The sequence below is a fragment of the Archocentrus centrarchus genome, chromosome 19 (assembly GCF_007364275.1).
Source record: "Archocentrus centrarchus isolate MPI-CPG fArcCen1 chromosome 19, fArcCen1, whole genome shotgun sequence".
Lineage (NCBI taxonomy): Eukaryota > Metazoa > Chordata > Actinopteri > Cichliformes > Cichlidae > Archocentrus > Archocentrus centrarchus.
In genome coordinates, this window is record NC_044364.1 from 22,813,578 (window position 1) to 22,834,868 (window position 21,291).

The window sequence follows — 21,291 nt, forward strand, 5'->3', positions numbered from 1 at the left end:
AAATGTTACCAGAACAGTATATACTTGATCTGGATTTGGCTTTGTTCAGTACATTTTATTTACATACAGTGGGTACGGAAAATATTCAGACCCGTTCAAATTTTTCACTCTTTGTTTCATTGCAGCTATTTGCTAAAATCAAAAAAGTTCATTTTATTTCTCATTAATGTACACTCAACACCCCATCTTGACAGAAGAAAACAGAAATTTAGACATTTTTGCAAATTTATTAAAAAGAAAAATTTAAATATCACATGGTCACAAGTTATATTTGCTAAGTATTGACTAGAAGCACCCTTTTTAGCTAGTACAATCATGAGTCTTCTTGGGAACTTCAACTCTTATGGGAAGGCTTTCCACAAGGTTTAGGAGTGTGTTGTTGGGACTTGTTTTTACTCAATAATAAATCAGCAGCTGGCTCAAAACACTAAAGGGCAGAGGGGAATTAAAACTATTATTTGACTTAAATAATGATTGAACTAAATAACTATGCAGTGTCTGAAGCAGTGGGGTAAAGAATTCAACTTAAGAGATAGAGACACGGAGAGCAGATAAAATGTAAAATCAGAGGTCAGAGTGTTCTCACTCAGCTATAAAAAGATGCATTAACCTTGGTGTTCAGCCGAGCCATCATGGCTCAAATATGTCCTGTACAAGAACCTTGGTAAATTCAGACTTCAGTGATGCACTAATCTTATTGCCCAGCTGTCGTGGCTGGGAAAATATGTTTGGTACGTAAGTCCCTGATAAAATCGTAAAACACTGCATGTATTAAAGTGAGAGGTGAACAGTAAATGTCACCCCCCGCTTCAGGAAAATGCAAAATAGCCATGTTCCGAGAGCATGGTCTGCTCTGTAGGTGTTTTCCTTCCTGTTTAGGGTTTCTGGGCTGCCGATTGGATGTGCTAAGAGGCTGATACCAGCCTGTGTACCCATGAAGGGGCGGGCTATAAGTTTAAACCACAGCCCCCCCCCACCTGTTTTGTGCTGCTGATTGGACAAGCCGTGCCAAGGGGCTGGGACCAGCTCAAGGCACCAACAAGGGAAGGCATGGTTCTAACCAAAGCCCGCCCCCACCTTTTTGAACCAACAGGGTTGTGAGTAGTAGTGAAATAAAATGTTAGGTTAGCTTAGAGCAGGGGTCTTCAACTCCAGGCCTCGAGAGCCGGTGTCCTGCAGGTTTTAGATGTGTCCCTGATCCAACACTCCTGAATCACATGGCTGAATTACCTCCTCAGTATGCAGTCAAGTTCTCCAGAGTCCTGCTAATGACTTCTATATTTGACTCAGGTGTGTTGAAGCAGAGACACATCTAAAACCTGCAGGACACTGGCTCTCAAGGCCTGGAGTTGAAGACACTTGGCTTAGAGGAAGTCGTCTTCTCAGTAAGGTTGGTTGCAGGTAACTGCTTGCAGACTGCGATTTTCTGATCCATGTACATGTGGTTTTTCTGATTCTTCAATATATATATATAAAATCTCTTGAATGAAGACTAAAGTGTTTATGACTCATTCCTTCACAAGCAAAAAACACGCACTAACAGTGTTAATGGGAACTTTTGACCATTTCTTCCAGAAGCGCATTTGTGAGGTCAGACACTGATATTTGATAGAAAGTCTGGCTCACAGTCTCCTCTCTAATTCACCCCAAAGGGGTTCTATTGGGTTAATGTCAGGACTCTGTGCAGGCTAGTCAATTTCTTTGACACAAAATCCACTCATCCATGTCTTTATGGTCCTGCTTTGTGCACTGGTGCGCAGTCATGTTGGAACAGGAAGGGGCCATCCTCCCACAATGTTGGGAGCATGAAATTGTCCAAATGTCTTGGTATGCTGAAACATTAAGCGTTCCTATCACTGGAACCAAGAGGCTGCAGAGTCCTTTACACCACTGCATCCAATGCTTTACGTTGCACTTGGTGCTATAAGGATTGGATGCAGTGACTCAGCCATGGAAACTCATTCCATGAAGCTCTCTATGCATTGCTCTCAAGCTAATCTGAATGCCACATGAAGTTTGGAGGTCTGTAGTGATTGACTGGAGAAAGTTGGTGACCTCTGCGCACTATGCACCTCAGTATTAGGGTTTAATATTTTTCCCGAAAATGACATGAATCAAATCCCGGGAAATGGCTCGTCATTTCCCGGGATTTGATTCATGTCACTTTTTCCCGGGATTCATGAATCCCGGGAAAAAGTTTATTTATTTTTTATTTTAATTAGGCCTTCTGTAGCCTGTGTCGGCCTTAACCTATTGTGATATTGTAGAGGGTAGCTTTCCAGCTATGTCCTGTTATGCCCAGTAGGGGGTAACGTCGGCTTGATTAACGCAATAAACCTACATCTCGACATTGGAGTGCTCGAGCTATGCGGTGTTGTATCGTTCCTCAACACTCCCTTAACAAATATAATTCGAATATTCCTCCATTGTACATGGAATTATACCAAGCTATTTTACAACTGCTGGTGCAAAACAATACGGTTAATGTCCACAGCATTGATAAAGGCTCAGCCACGCTGTCGTGGCGACATCTGTTGCGCTATATCTCCACCAGTGGAACGCTGTAATAGTCATTGAAAAGTTAACTACCGTACTACACTATAATATGACATAACACAGGGCCTTGAGTAATGCACTACGACTTGGTCATTGCCATTCTGGCAACAGCAAATTTATAACACCGTGTCTGAGGGTTAAAGTAGGTTCGCTGTGAATCGTCTTTTGAAAAACTGGCCAATCATTATAGCCTAAAAAATATACATTTTACTCAACTCCATTTTAAAAGCGAAATATGTTAAAGCAATCTATTTCATGATAATTTCTTCACACATTAGGCCCGTATCCTAATTTATGATTGTTAGTAAGCGGCTGCAAACGAGGAAAAGAAACACTCGAAGTTAAACAGATATTTCTTTATTGTTCAGGGCAGGCATATTTATAGGCTATATAATGCAATATAACAATGTATAATATAAAATTATATAATACAAAATACCTTAGGGTAAACACATTGCCTACGATTTCAACAAATTAAAGAGGAAAAAAGTACAACTGTGTAATACCTCTATAAAACGCTTGAGATGAAGGCTGAAGCCTTAAACGGAGGCTGAACGTGCCTGAAATGAAGAGTAAAGCTTTTCGCATTAAACGAACCCTTCTCTCAATATTTCCTTAAATTTAACATTCTGAAGCTTTCTTTTCTTTCTGAAAGTCAAATCGACGCACGCGACTTTTTTCCCGGTTTCCCGTCTAACGTTTCCCGGGAAACGGGAAATTGTTCTGATCGCATTTCCCGGGAATCCCGGATCCCGGGATTAAACCCTACTCAGTATATGCTGACCCTGCTCTGTGATTTTATGTAGCCCACCACTTTGTGGCTGAGTTACTGTTGTTCCCAATCGCTCCCACTAACAGCTTCCCCTAAAATACCTCTAGCAGCTGACTGTCGAATATTTAATAGTGAGGAAATTTCACGACTGGACTTGTTGCACAGGTGGCATCCTATCATGGTACCACACTGGAATTCACTGAGCTCCTGAAAGTGACCCATTCTTTCACAAATGTTATAGAAGCAATCTTTATGTCTGGGTGCTTGGTCTTATACACCTGTGGCCATGGAAGGGAATGGAACGAATGAATGATTTGGATCGTTTTTTAACCCATAATTTACTAGACACGTATTATTGTTATTATTATTATTATTATTATTATTATTATTATTATTATTATTATTATTATATTATAACAATAATAATAATAATAATAATAATAATAATAATAATAATAATAATAAAATTTGCTACTCTGCTTTATGTTCTCAAATGTTTAAGTTAAACTTTACTCTGTAAATTCACACCAGAATTTTTGCTGCTATTCAGTTCAACAGTTCAGTAAAAATAATACTGATATTTGTAACAAAAACATATTTTTGTCTACTTGCTCCTGTTCTCCACAGTTTTTACATCATATTTGAATTCATATAGGCAGCTAAAGTGCAAACAAATATCCAGATTTCGTGGATGCCTAGAGTGAGAGGAAATTAAAACTGTGGTGCACAGGGGCAAATAAAGACATATATCAAACAATTTTATGTGGGTTCTTGCTGTCCAGGGAGCTGGCAGCTTGAAGAACAATTCACACTTTACCTGGGATAAGTTTATCTCTCCGGGCATCGTAGAGCATTCCTAAAGTGAAAGGCCGACCCAGAGCAGCCACCTCCAGAACATCTGAGGCCATGTCTCCTTCATCCAACCAAATGGGCTTAAAGACAACACAACATTCAATGATTTTCATTCAAAACAGACTGGCAAAAAACTGCATCTCAAAGTATTTCTCTACTTCAAATCTGCAAGCTAAAGCAGCGTTCATACTCGTGTTTTTTCTACTGTCTGTAATGACAGTATAATATAGTGCAAAAGGGTTTCAAAAATACATTAAAAAGGAATCAAATATATATATATAAGACTGAATGCAGTTCATAATAGGTTGACAGTGAGAAATGAGAACAGGAGAACACTGAACACCGGTAGATCTGAGTGCAGCTGCAGCCTCTCCCAGTTTAATGAGATAATCTGACATGTTTTTAAGCGCAGTGTCATCACCAAAGAAATTAGTCAAATCCAACATGTTTCAAAGAGTTTCTTACCTTCATGCAGTGAGGAAAAGCAGGAAGTCTGGTGTGACTGTAGATTATATAAAGAAATAAAAATGCTCTGTACTGTTGGCCAGATCTGAATTTCACAAAAAAGAAGAAGAAATAAAAGAAGGAAGCAGCCTACGTCTGTCTACGTCCCCCGAAAGTGAAGCACATAAAACAGGAAAACCAGGGAGTGGTTGATACTGTCGACAAGTCTTTCATGGAGGACTTGTGAAGACTTGTTGATTTTTTTCATGTGTTATGAAAGATTTCTTCTATCTGTCCTTGTAGCAATGGAGCTTAATTACTTTGCTTTACTGCATAAAGTCAAATATAAATTATTTTTGCTATACACAGCTGGGATAGGCTGGATGAGCCTAAGCGAATGGATGGATGGATGGATGGATGGATGGATGGATGGATGGATGGATGGATATTCAGTTTTACAACAACTCACATAAATTTTAATTGCAAACCAAATGTCGCAGACTTGATAACATGAAGAGACTGTGTATAACATGCTACCTTTCACTAACCAACCTGTAAACATGGTGAATGGTGGAATGTGGGATTGGTTTTCTGCTCATCATTGTTAATCTGCTGATGACTTCTTGTGTATTTCTTGTGTCTTGACTCGCCTTTTTCATTGTTCGCTCCTTTGTGTAAATTCAACAAACTTATGATGTCTTTCTAAAATTAGAAACATCCTGTCAGAGTGATGCTGAAAAACTACTTAATGCACTTATTCCCTCTACAGGCTGGACAGTTGTAATTCATTATTTGTATAAAATCCCTCATGTTTTAGAGAAGCAAGTTCTTATCATCTGGTTGAGGACTCTCTGTCACCTTCACTGGAACATCACAAGAGAAAGACTCCACCTTCAGTAAGTATTCAATATAAAAATTATAAGTTTAAATTAGACATTTAAACAGTCTGATACTATAAACGTGTTCCTTTATGTTTTAATCCAAATCAAATGTTTCTATGATAATGAATCACCTCATAGCTGGTTGGATTGGTTCAGGGTTTAAAACTGTTTTTATAAGGATTCTCTGGAACGTCAGTGGAGAAAATGAATGCTTTATTTACGTAATCTCTGGCTCTCTCTTCTACAGTTTGCCTTTTGTCCTCTCTCTTTCTCTGCTCCCTTCTTTTCACCTCACTCCCAACCGGTCATGGCAGATGGCTGCCCCTCCCTGAGCCTGGTTCTGCTGGAGGTTTCTTCCTGTTAAAAGAATTGGTGCTTTTAACATAACTGAATTCAATCATTCATAAAGCCAATATAATCAGATGCAGGAGATGAGACAAGAAAGTCAGTTCAATCAAACTAAAAAAAAAAATTGCTGTTTCAGATAATAATGATTTTTTTTCTAGCTCTAGTAAAACAGATTCTCGTCACTGCCTCACATTACCAGAGAAAATCTTCTGAAACACGTGAAATCTGTTGTTAGAAACCTGAATTTGTGTTTTGATCAAAAAACAGAAAAATGGTTCAAAAGGACTGTTAAGTAATCTATTTATTTATTTATTTTAAGAAAGGCAATCTCTGGGATGTAGTAATGGGGTGTGGGGAGAAGAATCACTTAGAAATAAGTGACAGTAATTTCTGTTCTGAACTCCAGAGGATTTTTTTGTGTCCCAACTTTTTGGATTTGGGGTTGGATTCTCAGGCTGTGCTATGACTTGCTAATAGTTCTTCTTTCTTTTCTTTTTCTTTCTTTCTTTCTTTCTTTCTTTCTTGCTTTCTTATTAAATGGTATAATGTTTTAAGGTTTTTAATCTGGTCAGAAACATCAAATGACAAATCAGCAGGAAACAAAATCAGGAAGACAGACAGTGGAATCAATCAACAAATTACAGAGTTTCCTCAACTATGAAGCAGCATCACATCCAGGTACAACCTGAAACACCAGAGAGTGTCTGCATCTGTCCCACAGTGAGTCTTCTATGTAGCAAACACTATGAAAGCAGAGTGAGTGACAGAGAGACAAGGCTCTGCTGCAGGTCCGATTCAGGTTAATAATGTGTAATTATATTATTACTTTAGAAAAACACTAGATTGCTAAAAGTCATCTGCCTGACACGTACATGAGCTTGAGTGGAATTTTTGATTATTCTTCCAGAAGTGCATTTGTGCGGTCAGACACTGATGTTGGATGAGAAGGCCTGGCTCACAGTCTCCGCTCTAATTTAAAGGTGTTCTGTTGTGTTGAGGTCAGAACTCTGAGCAGGCCAGTCAAGTTCTTCCATACCAAACTTGCTCATCCATGTCTTTATGGACTTTGCTTTGTGCACTGGTGTGCAGTCATGTCAGAACAGAAAGGGGCCATCCCCAAACTGCTCCCACAATGCTGAGAGCATTTTAAATTGTCCAAAATGTCTTAGTATGCTGAAGCATTAAGAGTTCCTTTCACTGGAACTAAGTGAGTTACAGGTTGCTGTTGAGTAAAAATAAGAAGGAAATAAGGGGGGTGGAGAATATTATTTAGCAGTGGAAACATGGTTTTTGTGTTGTCTTCATTGTAGGAAATAAAGCTGGAGTAGTACTGTAGGTGGATTTGGTTTGGGTAATTGAGTCTTTATGATGTAATGTGTGAGATTTGTACATGTCTTTATGGACAATGAGACCAGTTGTTTTATGGAGATGATCTAATTGACACCCTTTGGTTTTTAATGACCGGAATTCTGGGGTAAACAAAGGTGCAGGATGAGTGAAGGAAACAGAGAGTGTTTTACTGGGGTGGGAGAATTGAGAATGACAGTTAAACAAGTGTTATATTCAATCAAACACAGAAAACCAAGCTTACAGTCAATGAGGAGATCCTGGGTGAGATGTCCTTTGTTCATGAGTGAAAGGATGTTGAGCAGACCAAAGTTGACAGCAGTGGAGGCATGTTTGACAGATGGATTCACTGACCTAGCTGGGCTGGCCAACTGGTTGAGATCAGAAGACTGGGTGGGGTTACTGCGAGGCTGAGGAGTGGTGGACCAGATGGAGTGGATGGGTTTTGACCTATTGAGCTGAAAATTCCAGCAAGACCCATAGTGACTATATCTCTGGCGAGGAAGGAGAATGATCTCTGGGTGGAGACGTAGTGTCTCCAGTGGAGGTTCGCACAGGTCCCACCGGAGTCGAAGGAGCTCAGCAGCCATATGCAGATCCGGCTGGCCCACATTGTGAGCTCCAACAGACAGGTGAGGTCACAGAAGAGGTTAGTGTTTGGCAGCCAAGCCGACGCTAGCCCGACTGGGCACGGACACAGTGAGACAGTAACAGGAGTAATTAGTACCAGAGGAGAATGGCAGCTCGCATGTACAGAAGTTTATTCAGCCAAAGAACACAAAACATCAAAACTCCAAAAAGTTTACATCGGCAAGCAGTGGCAGCAAGACATGCCAGTATCCACTCAACAGGAAGGTCAATTAAAAGATTCAATGATACTTAGAAAGCCTTTCAGAAAAGCATTAGTGCGGCAATAAACATTAATGTTAAAATCTCCAAGAATTAAAATGCTGCCCAGATAGCAAAAGGCTTTAGGGCGGATCCACCTTCAAGTCAGCTGATCCGCCCCACCTTGTCACTCATTTCTGGCTCTCTGGACAGGACCAGACAGCAGACAGCGGCTCATCAAGCAACAGCTCTGCTACAAGCCCCTCAGCAACCTGCCCCCCCCCCCCCTTTTTTTTCCATGTTCAAAAGTTACCGGATTTCATTCACGCAGAAAGCAGGGACTGGACGGCAGTGCTGACCTACGGTAAGTACTGTAAACTATTCTGGTAAATATGCTTCATTCATGGTGTTACCTGTTCAATAAAATTATCCTGGTAGAAGATCAGCAGAAGGTGACTGCTTTATTTGTTGTTTTTATTCAGAAATGTGAGATTGTGGCGGTGGAGTTTGCTTATAGCACAGCTCTGAGGGTAAAAGTTAAAAAAAAACCCTCAGGGATTTATTTCAGTGGGACAGGTGAGGTGATTTGGTTACCTGTCCATGTAGTTGACGTTACTCCAGGCTGAGCATATGAATGATTTTTATCATGTAATCTGTTTTTTTCAGATAAATCATTTTATTAATATTACACCTCTATGCTGTGTTGCAGCCTGCAGCTCACTGCTTATCTTATTCAGGCCGTCTCATCATGGCACACTGCCTATTTAAGATAATAAGGTAAAATTCAAATACAGTTTGAACTTGCTTCAGTGACTCTTTTCAAATGTTACATGAAGAGGGTCTGCGTAACATCTGGAATCTATCTCAAAAGCTATTTGATATAATAGCACCAGTCTTAGCCACTGAGAATTTATTTTCTTCAGCAGTGGGTCTGTTTTTCTACCTGTAAAATATGAATTATGAGTTAACTATGCAGTGCTAACATGATGTGGTGTCCCTTCTGATGTCGTGCATGTGAAGGTGGATGACCATAGAAGAGCAAGAAGGAAAAAGAGGAGGAGCTTTTTTTTTTTTAAGCCTGTCATGTCTCACAGATCTTGCAAGCAGAACTGTAATCAGAATGCATTGTTGTGCCAAACATATTTGCTATTTCAAGATGAGCTCTATAGGTTCTCAATAGGCTCTTCTTGTTGATGTTTGACCCTTTATTTATCTGAGTTATTTTTAACATACAATGTGACAAACTCTGTGCCAGAGCTGACAGGCTGAAGAAAAGGAAAAGAAAGAAAAGAAAAAGGGAGAGAGAAAGAGAGCAAAAAAGGAGAATAGAGAGAAAAAATAAAGAAAAGGGAAAAGCACCCTGACCTCCCACACCCCAGCACAGGGCAGGGGGAGGTGAGCCCGGGGCCATGGTGACAGCACGGAGCACTGCAGCACCTGAGACTGGCGCCACTGCCCCCACCGCAGAGAGCGGCCCACTCACACTAGACACCCGTTAACTCGACAATAGACATAAACAAGCGACAGGACATACTGGCCTGAGTTGGAAATACAGTGGGGAAAGTTGAGACACGACAGCTAAACCATATGGATAGATCTTCACATATCCTCTGCCAAAATCTCTGAACAGGTACACAAGACTACAGAGTGTGTAGATAATTCTCCTCTGAATTGCTTGTACAGTGGGTGCATATGTTTGAGTGTGTAAGGCCCATTTGGAACATCCTTTGTCCAGTATAGTGTATTCTATGGAGAATTTTTATTGTACAAGTTGTACTTGGGGAAAGCGCAGATCAATCTACAGGCATCAAAATCATGCTAATCTTAGGCCGATAACACTGACCTCATCCACTACCACTACCCTTTCTGTGGGGCTATGGAATTGTCAATCAGCCGTGAACAAGGCGGACTTTATCTCAGCTCATGCTAATAATTTATCTCTACAAATACTGGCTCTGACTGAAACTTGGATCAAGCCTGAAAATACTGCTACTTCCGGCAGCTCTCTCTAATAACTATTCCTTCAGCCACACATCTCTGGGAGATGTGTGGCTGGGAGTCATGTTTGATGACCAGTTATCATTTACACACCAAGTGGCCTCTGTTGCTCGATCCTGTCACTTTGCGCTATATAACATCAGACAAATCAGACTGTTTCTAACGCAACATGCTGCTCACGCCTTGATTATTGTAACGCAGTGCTAACGGGCCTTCCAGCCTGTGCTATTAAGCCACTACAGATGATCAGAATGCAGCAGCACGTCTGGTCTTCAATCTTCCAAAACGGGCACATGTCACCCCACTGCTCATTGAGCTTCATGGCTTCCGGTTGCTGCTCGCATCAAATATAAAGCCTGCACGATTGCCTATAAGATGATGACAGAATAGGCACCCCACTACTTGCACCTGCTCCTAAAGGCCTATGTTCCATCTCAGCCTTTGCGCTCCTCCACCGAATGTCGCCTTGCTTTACCCAGCATCCACCCAAAGCAATCCAGACTGTTCTGCTCCATAGTTCCCAGATGGTGGAACAAACTGCCTACCTCCACCAGAGGCAGCTGAGTCCCTCGCTGTTTTTAAAAAACTCCTAAAAACTGAGCTTTTTGGAGAATACCTGCACTAACTAGACATTACTTTTATGTGTATAGACATACACTTTAATGTGCCATTGTTTTTTAATGTTTTACTCTTTTAATGTTTAATTTGTTTTGGCTTTTAATATTATTGTAAGTCGCTTTGGATAAAGGCGTCTGCTAAATGTAATAAAGTAAAGTAAAGTCTTTTAGTCATTTTGAAGATATTTAAACATATTTCTGTCCATAACTTTTGATCCAGGTTGACAGAAAGATCACGCTCCCATTTTGCAATTGGAAGGGAAACTGAATCATCAAGTTTTAGTAATAATTTATATAATTTTGACAACAATTTTGGGGTACAGGGGTTAAGAAATTCTGTTACCCATGTAGACATTTCTAGATTCAGTTGATTAAGATTAAATCTTCCCTGTAAGATGGACTTAAGTTGTTGATATTCCAGAAATCTACCGTTGCCAATTCTATATTTTGACATAAGTTCTTGGAAAGTAATAAGGTTTCCATCTTGGATAATATGTTCTAAATTCTTTACACCCTTATCACGCAGTAATGGAAAATTCAGCATTTCTGTTTTTCTGACAAATATCTGGATTGTTACAAGTGGGTGTTAGTTTACAGGGATAAGTGAAGATTATTTTTTTAAATTCCCCACCAGGATGTCAGAGAGGTGTTTATACTAAGGCTTTTATAGCAGTTATGATGTTTAATACTTGGGCTAATGAAAGGTAGATCAGAGATTTGCCTGTTCTAGATCCAGCTATGGGTTGTCTAATGGATTGGATTTGATCCACTTTGAAATATACTGCAATCTACTGCCTAAGAAATTGTAATAAAAGTTTGGTAATTCCAGACCGCCACTGTGTTTTGGCTTTGTAAGATTTTAAGCTTAGTCTTGATGGTTTGTTTTTCCATAAAAATTTTGAGATGTTTGAATCTAATGACTTAAACCAAGGAAGAGAAGGTTTATTAGGGATCAGTGAAAATAGATAATTAATTTTTGGTAAAACCATCATTTTATCGACAGCAACTCTCCCCATGAGTGATATAGGTAAACTATTCTAACGTGATAGGTCATCCTCTTTTGTTTTTAATAAGGGAATATGATTTAATCATACCAAGTCTGAGAGCCTGGCAGAAAAATTTATGCCTAAATATCTAATATTTCCTGACTTTAGTGGGGTCCTAGAGGTTCTATGGAAATTACAATTCAGAGGCAAAACTGTTGATTTACTCCAATTGATAGAGTAATCAGATATAGATGAGAACTTATCTTTTAGTGTGATAGTCTTCAAAAGGGAAGCTTGTGAATTCCAAGGAAAAGTAATACATCATCAGCATAAGGGCTTATCTTATGATCGATATTTTCAGTTTGAATCCCTTTAATATTGCATTTTGATGGATTGCGGCTGCTAATGGCTCACTGAAAATGACAAAAAGAGAGGGAGAGAGTGGGCAGCCCTGCCTGTGCCCTTCTGCAGACTGAAGCTTTGGGAAATAATATCATTTGTCCTAACACGTGCACTTGGGGAGCTGTGTAGTGTTCTGATCCAGTTTATAAAGGATACCAAATCCAAATTTTTGTAGACCTGCTAGTAAGAATTTCCAATTTACCCGATCAAATGCCTTCTCTGCCTCTAATGACATGACTGTAGGCTCTAATTTGTTAATAGAACAATAGTCTATTAAGAGGAGGAGCTTTGATATCAGGTCAGTTGTAAGCATAGACTTATATACGTAGATGCCACATTGAGTGGGTCAGCCCATTGCTGCAACACGTCAGCGATACAGCCGCCAGATTTGCCACATCCAATACAAGTAAATAGAAATAAACAACTGAACTTCCTAAAGTGCCTTTCTCCAAAGTTCTTTAAGTTAATAACTGTGTCCAAATTCAGAGGCTGCATCCTTTGAAGGCCACATTGTAGGTCGATTACATCACAGCGAGGTGATGAAGGCCGTACAAATTTGAAAGCTCCTCCAAATGCGGTCAATGAATGTGTTCTTTTTCCCCAGGATTTGAAGGCTACTTTCCGTGTATCCTTGCACTGTATTTTAGTTAATCATTTTTATCACTCATATTTTTATTATTTTATTATTTATTGTCTGAGGCACCTAGAAAGGAATGCATTTAAATTTCGTTGTGCAACTTCTGTGTACAATGACAATAAAGATTCTGATTCTGATTCTGATTCTGATTGTGGCCTACCGTATCCCATGATTTATTGAGCAGCAAAACTCAAACACTGCAAAGGTGGAGGAGTGGACAAAATGTTTGAAATATGACTTCAACGTTGTAGATGTGTAAAACTCAAATATTTACCTCAATTTATCAAGATATTGCTTAATTGCAAAAGTGATCTGATGTCCATTCCTGTTGCTTTACCAGTTCGCCTCACCAGCTGTCAGCAGACCGGTCGACTGATGCTCGCTATACTCGGAGAGAAGGCCTGACTCCCAGCACATCCTCTTATTTTATTCTGTAAACTTTGTTTTTTTTGTCTTAAAGATTCCTATTAATAATACCTAAATTGTTGGGGAGGGTTTCTTACACCTCACCCAGTGTGTGGGTCCGGGTGGTTTGTCGGGGACCAGGATGGCAGCATCTTGGGGTCACTGTTGGCCCTGGGGGGGTGGGGGGGTGGGGGGTTCCACTCGCCCCATCTTCGGAGGGTGGGTAGCTATGGATGAATGTGTGTCTTTGTGTATTTGTCACAGTCTTCGTGAGTATGGGTGGGTGAGTGAATGTGTGCATATGTGTGTATCTATGCATATATACAGTGCCTTGCGAAAGTATTCGGCCCCCTTGAACTTTTCAACCTTTTGCCACATTTCAGGCTTCAAACATAAAGATATAAAATTTTAATTTTTTGTGAAGAATCAATAACAAGTGGGACACAATCGTGAAGTGGAATGAATTTATTGGATGTGTCAAACTTTTTTAACAAATAAAAAACTGAAAAGTGGGGCGTGCAATACTATTCGGCCCCTTACTTTCAGTGCAGCAAACTCACTCCAGAAGTTCAGTGAGGATCTCTGAATGATCCAATGTTGCCCCAAATGACTGATGATGATAAATAGAACCACCTGTGTGTAATCAAGTCTCCGTATAAATGCACCTGCTCTGTGATAGTCTCAGGGTTTCTGGTCTTCATGATGCAGAGAGCATCATGAAGACCAAGGTACACACCAGGCAGGTCCGAGATACTGTTGTGGAGAAGTTCAAAGCCGGATTTGGATACAAAAAGATTTCCCAAGCTTTAAACATCTCAAGGAGCACTGTGCAAGCAATCATATTGAAATGGAAGGAGTATCAGACCACTGCAAATCTACCAAGACCCGGCCGTCCCTCTAAACTTTCATCTCAAACAAGGAGAAGACTGATCAGAGATGCAGCCAAGAGGCCCATGATCACTCTGGATGAACTGCAAAGATCTACAGCTGAGGTGGGAGAGTCTGTCCATAGGACAACAATCAGTCGTACACTGCACAAATCTGGCCTTTATGGAAGAGTGGCAAGAAGAAAGCCATTTCTCAAAGATATCCATAAAAAGTCTTGTTTAGAGTTTGCCACAAGCCACCTGGGAGACACACCAAACATGTGGAAGAAGGTGCTCTCGTCAGATGAAATTAAAATCGAACTGTTTGGCCACAATGCAAAACGATATGTTTGGCGTAAAAGCAACACAGCTCATCACCCTGAACACACCATCCCCACTGTCAAACATGGTGGTGGCAGCATCATGGTTTGGGCCTGCTTTTCGTCAGCAGGGACAGGGAAGATGGTCAAATTGATGGGAAGATGGATGGGGCCAAATAAAAGACCATTCTGGAAGAAAACCTGTTGGAGTCTGCAAGAGACCTGAGACTGGGACAGAGATTTATCTTCCAACAAGACAATGATCCAAAACATAAAGCCAAATCTACAATGGAATGGTTCACAAATAAACGTATCCAGGTGTTGGAACGGCCAAGTCAAAGTCCAGACCTGAATCCAATCGAGAATCTGTGGAAAGAGCTGAAGACTGCTGTTCACAAACGCTCTCCATCCAACCTCACTGAGCTCGAGCTGTTTTGCGAGGAAGAAAGGGCAAGAATTTCAGTCTCTCGATGTGCAAAACTGATAGAGACATACCCCAAGTGACTTGCAGCTGTAATTGCAGCAAAGGTGGTGCTAAAAAGCATTAACACAAGGGGGCCGAATAACATTGCACGCCCCACTTTTCAGTTTTTTATTGTTAAAAAAGTTTGACACATCCAATAAATTTCATTCCACTTCACGATTGTGTCCCACTTGTTGTTGATTCTTCACAAAAAATTAAAATTTTATATCTTTATGTTTGAAGCGTGAAATGTGGCAAAAGGTTGAAAAGTTCAAGGGGGCCAAATACTTTCGCAAGGCACTGTATGTGTGTGGGTGAGTGTGTATGTGCGTGTATGTGTATCTGTGCATAAATGTGGACGTGGATGTGCATGCGTGTTTATATGTATGGCTGGACCTGGGTCTGGGCCTTGTGCCCTGCCTCCCGGCTGCTCCTCGCTTGTTGCCTCCTCATCTCCTCCCCACCTGCCCCTCCTGCCCCCTGGTGTGGGTGCCTTGGGGTTCCTGGGTGGGGCTGGATGTTCTGACATGGGTGTTGACCTACTCCCCTGGGGGTTGTGGCGTGGGGCTGCGTGGGGCTGCATTGGCTTCTTCGCCGTGTGGGGGGGAGCTCTGTAGGGTGTCGGGCGGTCCTTGGGTGCCGGGGGCCCTGGGGCTCTGCCGCCGATCTGTGCAGGGGGCTGGCCGCTGGGGATGGCTTCTGGGGATGGCTGACTTCTCGACGCTTGGGGTTCCCTGGGGCCCTTGCTCCTCGACTGGGGGTGGCTCCATCTTTGGCCTCCCTCTCCCGTCTGCTGGGGTGGGTGTGTGGTTGTCTCTGGAATGACTGGCTGCGGGTCTTCGTGGTCTTGGTGAGCTGCTGGTGGCCTGGGTTTCCTGGGGCTTTCTTTGCCCACCTCTAGCTTATGATGGGTGGAGTTGCGGCATTCTGCCCTCGTTGGTAAGTACAGTTCATGAAACAAACACAAACACCCATGCAATCGCAACACAACAAAATTGTTGGTTTGTGTAACCCTATTTTTTCTTTCTCAATTTGTAATTTTGCAAGTATTGTTAGTATCTTTTATGTTTAACAAATGATAAACTCTTTGGTTTATTTACTTGTGCTCTTTCCCCTTTTCTCTCTCTCTCTCTCTCTCTCTCTCTATTTTACTTTTTTTTTCTTTTTCTTTTCTTTCTTTTCTCTTTTTTTTTTCTAAGCCTGTCAGCTCTGGGACAGTTGTTACTCAGTATGTTAAAAATAATTCAAAGAAAATAAAGGGTCACACACTAATAAGAGGAGCCTACAGAGAACCTATAGAGCTCATCTTGAAAGAGCATATGTGTTTGGCAGAACACTGCTATCAGATCACTGTTCTGCTTGCAAGATCTGCCAGACATGACAGGCTTAAAAAAATAAAATAAAATAAAAAATAATAGAAAAACCTACAATTGGGCGCCAGGGTGGCTCAGTGTGTGAGGAGGCAACCATGAATGCCGCTAGGTAGCGTGGCCGGTGCTGGATCAAATCCCAACCATGCTGCCATTTCTCTCTGACTCTTCTCCCCTGTTTTTCTGTCAAAATCTTCATTGTACCTCTGTCAAATAAAGGCCAAAAAATAAATCTTAAAAAACTAAATTTATAAAAAAAAAAAAAATCACTGAATATAAAAATGCTTTTTTTAAATACAGAAAACCCCCACGACCCTGAACAGGATAAGCAGAAGTGAATGGATGGATGGAAATTCAGAAAACATGCAGATGTTATATCTACATGTCAGGATCTGATTATTATATACATTTATCCTCACAGTAACAGCATTACAAACATTGCTAGCCGTAAACACAACATTAGAAATGCATACCCTATCAGTTTCCAATATATTAGTGCATGTATGAATGAGACTTCATATCAAACTTCACGACAGCGATTTAAGACAAATGTGGAAGAAGAGAGACAGCTGTAATAGAAGTAAGTGATGTCTATTTTCTGAGGAATGCATTAATGTGTCTGTATTGCTTGTGTGAGACATTTGTGTTCCTTTTTACATGTTTTATTCCTCCTGCATGTTGTAGTGCTCTTCCTGTGCAGGTCTGTCTCTAAAGGACACTGTACACAAACCAAATCTGACCCTTGCTGCACTTTCCCTGTTTGAAATAAACTCGGCTGAGTGTCACAACAAAAAATATGTTGGTATGAAATTTGCATCATGTCTCTTTGACCTGATTTTTTTGTTTGTTTCAGAACAGTTTGAACTAATTGTTTCTCATATTTTTAATGAACCAAACTAGATTTCTTTCCTCAGGCAGTTTTGCTGTAGTTCAGCTTCTGCTAGTGTGACGTCATTGTTAGCTTGTAAAGCTTTCAGAGTAGTTTCTTTAACACTGGTTCAAACACACACTCCTGCTCATCTGTGTGTGTGTGTTTTAAAATGACTGAAGCCCTGCAGCCATTCCTGATTGCTCACTTTTTTCCTGCTGTCACTAATTCTTTGTTTTTGTGCTCCTTGCTGTGAGCGCTGCTCTCTGACTCGGTCTGTGTTGTCGCTCCATTGAACGATCAGCTTGTTTTGTTCCTTGTGCACTTTATAAAGTTTTATTTCTATAATGATGGTTGTTGCTGTTAGAAATATGTGGACAATGATGTGTGTTTTCAGTGAATCTCTTTAAAGCTCCTTGGAGCTGCTTTTCATTTGCTGCAAACTGCAACTTTCTGTAGTTCCACTGTTTCCTCAGCAGAGGGCGCTGCTGAGCACATATCACAATGTTGCTGCTGGATTTTCTCTCTGGTTTCTCTCTGAAAAGAAACTTTATCATGTGGAACTCCAGCTTTGCATATTTCACTTGATAGAATGCAGCCTGTTGAAATGTTGGGAGGTTTATTGCGATAAGCAGAAGAAAATGAATGAATGGATGGATGGATGGATGGATGGATGGATGGTTAAATGAGAAACAAGCACCAGATTAAAAATGTCTATTCATTAATTTTGTTTAAATTTTATTGATATAAAAATTTAAATCCATACAAATATATGATATGATTCTGTTACAGACAGTTAGCTAATATAGCCACACAAACATTACTCCACATCCATAAGTTCAAAAACTCATTATCAGATTAATCAAGTCAAACTCTGAATATCAATCAGATTATCAATAAAGAGCATCTAAAATGAAAGGCCAGAATCAGCTGCAACAATCAGAGCACATAAAATGCTTCACCTGTGACAATAAAATCAATGCTTTCTAATCAATCAGCTGATCAAATTTAATAAAAAAAGTCAGAATGGAAACATTAGACAAGTGATTTTTACATCCACCCTGGATTCAAATCTCACTGGAAGAAAATAGCAAAAATAACAGAAAAAGTCAAATCTCATCAAACCATCAGAAAGAAACAAAGGTTGGATTAAGAAATCCTGAACAAATTAAAGGCTTTGATCAGGATGAACTGCAGGATCAATGAAGGAATAAATGGCAAAAAGACAGAAAAGTTACTACAAACCAGCTGAGGGTCAAAATCTTTGCTCTGTATCATGTCATCATTACTGCTGCAGATGTGCAAATGTGCAGGTGGATGAAAAAACACATTTCTATCTGTTACTGTAAGGACACATTTATATGAATACAATAACTCCAAAAATAATATCTAGCAAAAATAATCTGATTAGATTTGACGGGTGCATCAGTTCCTCTGTTTAGTAAAAATGTTTTAAATGTCATGCACATCGGCTGGTTGTCCTATATTAAATAATTAAATGTAACTAACACAATGGAGCTCCACACATCAGTAACACAGCACTGATGTAAAAAGCTGAACTGGATTCAAACTGAATCATGTGGGACCAAATTTACAACAGAGGAACATGTAACTGTTTTTAGTCCAAAGCTTGAAGGCAGGAAAAACGGGCTCAGAGAATTTGGTTCTGAGGTGTGAATGTGACTTAAGTTATTACATGAGACTGTATAGTAGGACAGAGTGCCTGCAGGCCAATCCAGAAAACCCCCAGTCGGGAGCAGCCAAAACGAGGAGCAGGATAATTAATGGCACCCCACCATTCTCTGAATAGAAAGTTGGGTTTGGTTCCCACTTGTGGCCCAAAGACCAGGTGATGTTATTCCACCCTAACCCACACAAATACTCTCCCCTTTCCTCTGAACTGTTTTGTAGCAAACAGCTGCAGCAGCATCTGTACCCTTGGTTATGCTCAACTCCACCTCCCAGTAACAGCCCGTCTCAGAGCCTCTCTGCACAGAACCTGAGGCAAAGGATCAAACCTCTCAGGATGGTCAGGATACATTTGCTTCTCTCTATGTTTCACCTTCTGGTTTCCTTCAGACAGAAAGAGTTTGTAGTTTGCTGTGTTTGGATCCAGGGTGAGATCACAGGCATCTGATAGAGAGAATGAGACATGATCATAATTCATAATTCATGATGATCTAGAGTCTGTTTATAATCCATTTCAGATCTCTGTCTCAAAGCTCAGCTTGTCTTTTTAAACTCTGATCAAATGAAGTGGAACAACTGAAGGGAAGATCTGGATTCTCTCCTACTGCTCATTAAGATCTTTGTACAAACTGCAGTTCTGTCTGAGTCGATTATGATGATGGATTTTATCTGCATGTTCTTCCACCTTAAAAACTCTGATTCTGTGTATCACAGTGTGCTGCTTTCATCACAGCTCATCATTTTCTCTGTGCCAACTTTTACTATTAAACATTTTGATGACTCATGTGCTTTTAAATATTTTTATGCCTTTAAAAGCACATTATTTATTTTCTATGAGATTTTGGCACATCTGGTTGGTTTGTACTCATCAACCCACAGGGAGCAGCATGGATGATGTTTCTGTGTAAATCTGACCTCTGACTTCCAAACTCAGCTGACAGGAAGCATCAGCTGTACCTCTGAATCACACTGAACTTTAGAAACCTGTTCAAACACTGAGCTGCACACAAATGGAAGAAACTGCAAAAATATGAAGCTACATTCACTTTTTTCACATTTCAGATGATTTTTAATGCATCTACAGTCACCCAGCACACATGATTTTATTAGGTATAAAAATTAATTTTCCAAACAGGCCAAGTGAACATTGGATAATGTTTTTCTTCTACATGAATCTGTTTTGAAAGCAAAACTGACCCTGTGAGCAGTAAAAGTTAAGATCAATCAGCTTTTTAGGGAGAGTAATACATGATTCTTTAAAAAATACTTACACCACATCAGAGCTCCTCTGTTGTTACATTTTCCACATCAATGACATCAGGCCCTGAGTAATCATCAGTGACCAGGACGTCCTTCCTGTATGGTAGATACTTCCTCCTTTGTATCTGTCGTTTTCAATGGCTGTTAGAAATAAAAATCTGCTGCAGTTCTTCACAGCTTTTGCCTTTTTTTTCATTTTGGATATCACTTCATCTGAGAAGTACCATTGGTCCTGGGTAGATGGAGTGATTACCTCAGTTTTGCAATTTAGTTTATCAAGTAGTCAGACATGTTCTGCAGATATGGGTCAGTGGATTTCAGGGAGGTGAAAACAAAGCAGAGAACTTCCTCTACTCTTGGGTTAAACACCTCTCTGTCCAGCTCAGACTGATCTGAGATGATCTTTGTTCCCTTCATCATGTCTACAAAGTACCTGATGATGGTGATTTCTCTCTCTTCATCTTTGATCCACTTGGTTAATTTCTCCTGACTGAACGGTGACTTGTATCTGTCATTAAAGACTTTCTCTAATTCCTGCTCATCTTCCTCACCTGCCCTGATGGAGGGAAGTTTTTTGGCCATTTCTGTTGGAGTGAAGTCTAAAATCCTTGCAGAGCTCCTGGAATCTTTTCAACTTTTCTTGTATCTGTGGAAAGCTTTTCACCACTCTGTCCTCCAGCAGATCGTTGCATTTTATTTCCAGATTATGGAGCTCCTTCAGAGCATCTTGAGCCTTTCTAACAAGTCCAGTACTGATCTCTGTCATCATCTCAGCAGCTTCTGGATGTAAATCCTTCAGTGGCATCAGTGTGACCTTCAGTGGAACACCATTATCTTTGTGTTCTCCCAGTAGTTTTGGAAGTTGGATGTAGGCCTTCACTGCATCTTCAAATGTTGCAGGGTTGCTTTCAAGAATGAAGTCTCCATAGAATTTGCAGGTGAATTTATCAGTCACAGCTTTTTCTTCATCACTCAGCTTGATGTCAACTTTCCCATCAACATTAAATGAGGGAATCTTCTCTATCACAGCTTGCATGCTGTCCTGGATGTCCTGAACGTGCTAGCATCTAACTTCTCACTGTCAAACACAAAGAAAGCATTTGCTCCATAAAGGATTCCTGTGACTACATGTGTTGCCAAATTATTCACATCTTCTGCTTGTTTAGTGTTCTTGGTTTCATTAGGAGTCAACATCAGCTGTTTGAACTTGGTGGTAGTTTTGTACTGAAGAGTGACTCGGCTCCGATGGTGAGATTTCTTCCTGTAATTCAGATATTTGGCTGATCCTTCAACACTGATCAGGCCACTCAAGAAACTGGCCTTCAGGGAAGCACTGACATCCAGCAGAGAGGACTTTTTGTCAATGGAATCAGTCACACTGA

At 40.4% G+C, this 21,291-nt stretch overlaps 1 pseudogene; it reads right to left on the reverse strand.

Moving 5' to 3' along the window:
- LOC115797822 (neoverrucotoxin subunit alpha-like) overlaps window positions 1-21,291 on the reverse strand; it is a 48,363-nt pseudogene that overhangs the window by 5,672 nt on the left and 21,400 nt on the right.